The sequence below is a fragment of the Phascolarctos cinereus genome, unplaced genomic scaffold (assembly GCF_003287225.1).
Source record: "Phascolarctos cinereus isolate Bilbo 61053 unplaced genomic scaffold, phaCin_HiC Scaffold_2;HRSCAF=192, whole genome shotgun sequence".
NCBI lineage: Eukaryota > Metazoa > Chordata > Mammalia > Diprotodontia > Phascolarctidae > Phascolarctos > Phascolarctos cinereus.
In genome coordinates, this window is record NW_027555625.1 from 192,696,647 (window position 1) to 192,703,503 (window position 6,857).

The following is a 6,857-nucleotide window of genomic DNA, read 5'->3' on the forward strand; positions in this document are numbered from 1 at the left end:
CTAAGTGCAAGAGTCATCACATCTTGGAATCCCCTCCACTCCTGCTCAATTGAATTTTAACTAAGTGCTCAAGCTCTTATTTATAACTCTGATGGAAAGAACACTGGGTTTACAGTCACAAGACCCAGGTTCATATCCTAGCTCGGCTATTTCATTTTTGACCTTGGAGAAGTCACTTTCTCTCTTTGGGTTTAAGTTTTCTTGCCTGCAAAATGAAAAAGTCATCTAGCGTGATTTCTCAGATTTCTTAAAGCTCTAAATAATGCCAATGATAACATAAGGTTTTCAGCAAATGAGAAACTCAATTTTATCAGTTTGTCCCTGGGGGTGATCAGATATGGGGGTGGGTGGGAACTGATTGACAATAGACTTATAGGAACCATGAAATCAGGTTATTAATTTATAATGGAGAATAAGCCATTCTAATCCAGCAATAGAATTTATTAAACATCTGCCAGGTGCTGGGCAACAAAGAATCTGTCTCTGTTCTCAAAGAGTTTACATTCTATCTAGCCAACAAAAGCACCTAGGCTAGATTGGACACAGGATAAGTAATGGTGGCAGCTAGGGGGCACAGTGGGTAAAGCACCAGGCTTGGAATGAGGAAGACCTGGGTTCAAATCCTGCCTCAGACACTTATTAGCTATGTGACCCTGGGCAAGTCACTTAACCCTGTTGACTTCAGTTTCCTCATCTGCAAAATGAGCTAAAGATGGAAATGACAAACCACTTTAGTATCTTTGCTAAGAAAACCCCAGATGGGGTCACAAAGAGTTAGACATGACTGAAACGATTGAATAACAACAAGAAGTAATAGTGGAGTGTGAAGAAACCTATGAAACTGGGTTGTGCCTTGGGCAGAAAGTAGGCACTCTTCACCCTTCCTCACCACTCTTCTACCTATCATAGAACCATAGGTTTAGAGCTAAAAGGGACCTTCAAGCCATTAAGACAAAGCCTCTCATTTTTACAGGTGAGGAAACTGGCATCTAGGAAGATAAAGTGACTTGCTCAGTCACATAGCTAGCAAGTGTCTGAGGCAAGATTTAAATCTATCTTCTTATCTCTAAGTCCAGAGCTCTATAACTCTATCCCATGGTGTCTTTCATTATATAGGGTGCCCTATTCCTCCCCCCCCCCGCTATTGGGGTTAAGTGACTTGCCCAGAGTCACACAGCTAGTAAGTATCAAGTGTTTGGTCTGAGGCTGGATTTGAACTCAGGTCCTCCTGACTTCAGGGCCGGTGCTCTATCCACTGTGCCACCTAACTGCTCCTTACTCTCTATTCACTCTCAAGGTGCTCAGGAAACAGAAAGAATCTGATGAGTATTGACAAGGAAAAGAGAGATGGTTGATATTTTGGTATAATTTACATCGGCTGAGGTTGAGTCTGGAGAATGTGACCTGTCCCTATTTAGAAAACACAGAATACTTATGTTTGCTAGATTACTAAATCTCTCTCCTTTGGATGGGTCTGTATAATCACTGATAAAAGCTGGCTTTTCTTTTTGAAGACTGTGCAGAGCCCAACTCTTTTGTTATGACAACATTACCTTAGATGAGTTACAGTTAATTAGATTGTAGCTCATTTTAAGCTAGTTACATTTTAGTCTCTGATGAGATTTGGGAGAAGGTGCAGTCTCTTGATGAGATTTGGGGAGGGCTCCAATGTAAGAGACTGTAGCAGTCTGGTGTAGTGGAGAGGGCATTGAATTAGGAAATCAAGAGTTCCCGGATTAAAATCCCAGCTCTGCTATTTACAACCTGTGTGACCTCCAACAAATCATGTCAACTCTCTGGCCATTAGCTTCCTCATTTGTAAAATGAAGGTGTTGAGCTAGAATGATTGTTGAGGTCCCACAGAGCTCTAAATCCTATGATCCTTAACAAGGAAGGTGGTGCAGCTGAGCGGGAGTAGGAAGACAGTAGCCACTGCCAATAGCCCCAAGGAGTGCACCTGTGCCTCTCCCTTGCTAAGGCGGCTTGCAGCCAGCATATTACAAGCAGGGTGGAGTGGAGTTCCCACTGTGTATGTTTGGAAACAATCCCCCCCACCACCCTGCCTATGGAGAACCTTAGAGGTGCTTGGAGGAAGAAAGGAGAAAGAGACAGTTGTAACCTTGCTGCAGAAGAGCAGGGCAGACAGGTGGCCAGGTGTTTATGTTCTCTTCCCTTTCTATGTCTTCTGGTCTAGTTCCTCTGTGTAGTGAGCATTTCCCTTGGTGGTGGGGGCTTTGCCAAGCCATTCAGCTGAGCCTTCTCAAGGTAGTAGTGGAGAACAACAGAGACCACAGAAAGGATCCTGTAGTGTTGAACCTGTCACAAATTTGGTGGAAGCTGTGTATCTTCTTAGCAGTTCTCTTTTGTGTCAAAGGTCAGGGAAATCTGATACCTAGTCCTCTCAGCAACACATTAATTAGTCACCTCTTAGATGGGTTACTGCTGTTGATGGCAACCTCAATCCCATTTTGTACTGATAGCATACATTTTAGAGGGAAACACATTTGATTCAATTCTCAAACATGTATTAAGTGACTTGTAGGCACAAGACACAATGACACCATGGCACAATGGATAGAGTCCTTCCTCTGACACATAGTGGCCATGTGATCCTGGGCAGATCACTTAACCTTTCATTACTCTCAGGCAACTCTCTGTGAGTATAAATTGAAGAGAAAGTACTAATCTGCATCAGTGGAGAAAGGGAGTTCCCTATACCACTGAAAGTACAGGTCTACTTCAACCTACCATCTTATATATACAAGTCACTATGCTAGGCCTTGGGCATACAAAGACAAAAATGAAAAAAAAATTTTGCCTTCTAAGTTTATTGGTGTCAGATTTTAGGGATTCTTCCTATTAGTTTTGGTTATTCATTGACTAAAATAAAATTTAAATTTGCCAAACATTTGTTAATTTAATTGAACAAGCATTTATCAAGGGCCTACTATGTGCAAGGCTTTATACTAGGTTCTTTAGATAGAAGGACAAAGAAATAGTCCTTGCCCTCAAAGAGCTCTACTGGGCAAGGGTACAATGTGTAAAAGAAGAAGTCAATTCAAGGTGATTGGAGAGGGGTAGTGGCAGCTGAGATGAATTTTGAAAGAAGCTAAGGATTTGAAGAGGTAGAAGTTGAGGGGGCGTGTACATTCCCCATTTGAATCTTGCAAAGGAACTGATCCCCAAGTTTGGCAAAAAGCAAATAGGCCCCTTTGGCTGGATTGTAGAGTGCATGAATGGGGGATAAGGAGCAGAACTGTGATTTTCATTGGTGAGATGAGGTAATTCCCTCTACTAATGCAAGTTGGCCCCTTCTCTGTGACATAGAGTCATAGAGAGTTGCCTGGAGCATTGAGAAATTAAATAACTTGAAGAATCCAATGGCCAAGAAGTTTCAGAAGTAGGATGTGATGCTCTATCTCCTGTTTCCAAGGTGGGCTTTTTGCTCACTATTTGGTACCATCTCTCCTATCTCCAATGGTGAAATCCCACACGTTATTTAGGGGAACATTGTGAAACAAGTCTGGAAATATAGGCTGGACTCTGTCCCTCTCCCACAATGGGGTTTACATTTTATGCCAGAGACAGTAAAAAGCTGTGGAGTATTCTCCAACAGAGAATGAGATGGTTAAAACTATGCTTTTGGGAGATGATTTGGACAGTTGTGTGTAGGATAGAATAGAGGAGAGAAAGTAGAAGGGATTCTAATTAGGATGTTAGCATTCTAAATCTAATTAGGATATTACAATATCCAGGAAAGATATGTTGAGTTCTAAAGTTGGGTAGACCACTAGGGGAAATGGAAAAAAGGGGCTGAATGGGAGATGTTACCAACATTGGATGTGGAGGTGGAATTGAGGTAGTAACCAGCTGGGGTGAGGGGCATCAAAGAAGGTGAAGAATGCCAACTTTGTGTCATAGGCATCTATCAGCTCTAAACCTCTTTAGATCCTTCCCCCCTCCATCATCTCAATGTGTCCTATGTAGTCCAGGTTCTGTCTATGCTAGGAAACAGTTAGCCAATCTTTTCATTAAATTCAGACTAATGTGTTAATGATTGTTAAAGTGTTACTATGTGGATCCTTTCTAGAAATGTGTGTGTGTGTGTGTGTGTGTGTGTGTGTATTAGTAAAGACTTTCTAGAGATTTTAACTCCAAGAAATGATTCTAATTGGGAGTTGGAATTTTATATACTATAGCAAGTGATAGGAAGACATGAGTATGGTTTGGGGGCCCTCTGAGGATCCTTTTAGTTCTACTATTTGATGACTCTATTAGTTGCCTGAGGGTTATTTGGGCAGCTAGCTTGGTAGCCTGCAGGGTGGCCCCCTACTTTTCTAGGGGTAGTTGGCACTCAGTTGCCAAGCTCCATCCTCACTCCAACTCCTTGTGACATCACTCAGGACATCATTAACCACTAAAGCCTGGGCCTCGTCAGTCAGACTCTTACTAGTTCTGTCCCAGCTGGCACCCTGACATCATGGGAACTTGCCTGGCCTCTTGGGGAAAGATTGATTAACCCTGAATCTATGTTTCTCTACTCTTGTGCCAGGTTGGTTTGCCACCAGAATCAGCCTCACACCCCACTTTTTAATTTTGGTTACCATTGCCAACCTAGTAAGGCCACAGCAGGAAAACTATCTCAACCAGGCAATGAGCATTTTGCACATTTGAAAGGTACATGTGAATACCCTGGTTATCTTTTATTCAGATGACAATACCTGTAGATGGCTCTGGGTAGTGCTAGATTTGGGCTCTGGGGGAGATATGTGTGATTGTATAAAAAGTCTGAGAGACATAATTTCTGGGTAATTAAACGTTTTGTTAATTATGCTAATTATTATTATGCTAATAATTATTATATAATTATGCTAGCGAGTAATTAATGAAAGGGTGACTCCCCTAAACTAAAGACAGATTACGGCAGTTTACATGCACTTGGAGGAGTGGGTGTTCCTTGATGGCGATCAATTCTGATTGGTTAACAATTAATGAGTGAATAAATATTTTAATGAGAGAGAGAGAGAGAGAGAGAGAGAGAGAGAGAGAGAGAGAGAGCGCGAGCGAGAGCGCGAGCGCAGCACAGAGCCCATTCTAATGAGGGGCTGGGGGACATGACTGATTATGTTACTTTTACTCCCTGACCACCACCCAGCCTCAGGCAATATAAACAAAGGGGAAGAACACAATGGGCTAAAACTCACCCCATTAAATTCTTTATAAAGTTTCTCCAGTTGGGTGGGGCAACAGCTCCACCTAGATAAGATGGTCTAGGTGGGGTAAATTTTTGACCAAGGTCACAGATCTCCTTGAAGGACTAGACTTTGAGGAAATAGGAAAAAGGGAAAAAAAACCCTCTGGACCTTCCCAATAATTGGTTATTTAATAATCATTTCTCTCACAGGACACGTAATACCTGAGGACCATGATAACCATTGTTATCCCCAACTTATAACCTATCAGTGCTTTCCCTCTGCCATGTGTAATTTTAGTGATGGTCTCATCTCAGAGATAATTTGTTTCTGGGAAAACTGGGTAACTTTCCCATTAGAAATCCCATTTTTAGAATTTTGAAAGGGAATGTAATGAATTGATTCCTTTATTCGATATCTTCCATAAAGTTGTCTTCTCAAAAGCTAGAGCAGCAAGTCCTAAAAAACTGGAAAGGCTACAAGCATGAAAGACTGTGTGGAGTGATGGGGGCGGGGCCCAAGCCAAGATCTTCACCCTTTGCCCCAAAGGGAATCTGACTCACAGGCCCCAGACCCTCATCTCCCTTTGAAAGCCTTAGCCTTACCTTTTAATCTTATTCAGATATGCCCTAAAAGAATCTGGCTCCCTTTTGTCTGTAGGCCCCAGAAAGGCCTCCCTTTATCTCCTTTTGAAAGTCCTAGCCCCACCTTGATTTTGTGCAGATGCCTTTCAAACTTCTGCCTTCCTGTTCCCTCCATTATCTATTCCCATTGTCTATTCAATCTCTCTGACCTCCCCAATTAGAATTCTTACCTAGACCCTCTTCCCAACCCCCTTCTCTGGCCACCCAAAGTTACTTTAGTATTTAAGATCCACCAGATGCTGAGAATCTCAGGCCCACAAGGCTGAGAACCTCTCATGCCCTTGTCCTTATGGGTGTCACCTGGCCTATATGTTTTACCACTAATGAACTTTTCCTCTGGCTGAAGAAGATTTGAGTTGAATTCTTTCAGACAGGGCCTGGTACCGCGATCTTGGGGTCCCAGCACCCCAAAACCCCTGGACCTCTTCATGGAGGATTATAGCACTTTCCTAGAGAGCTTTATCTATTGGATAGCAGAAAAAGCAATGAATGGCTCTGGAGCCAGAGGAGTCTGGTTCAAATCTCATCTCTGATGCTTTGAAGCTGCCTGTATGATTTGGGGCAATTCACTTCATTTCCATGATCCTCAGTTTCCTCATTTGTAAAATGACTACATCCAAGGTTCCTTCTAGCTTTATGATCCCCGTATAAGCCACAAGGTGATGAAATTTTCAATTACAGAAATGCATGAAGACATTTACCAAGATGAGGGTCATCCAACCCTATTGGGAGTTATTAAGAGGGGGGTTAGCTTGGAGGGAGAAACCCATGTTTCACGTTGGATGCTTGAAGTATTGCAGTACTTAATTTTTACTGAGCACCTATTATGTATGAAGTCCTTGTCCAGGTGCTAAGGGGGAATGAATAAAAAAATGAATGAGACTCTGGTCCCTGCTCTTAAGCAGCTTAGAGTCTAGTGAAGGAGATTATGTATACAATTGACTATTATTCAACCTAGAATAGAATGTGGTAACTTCATAAGAAAGATGCAGACTCTGCCATAGGAATTCAGAGTTATTTT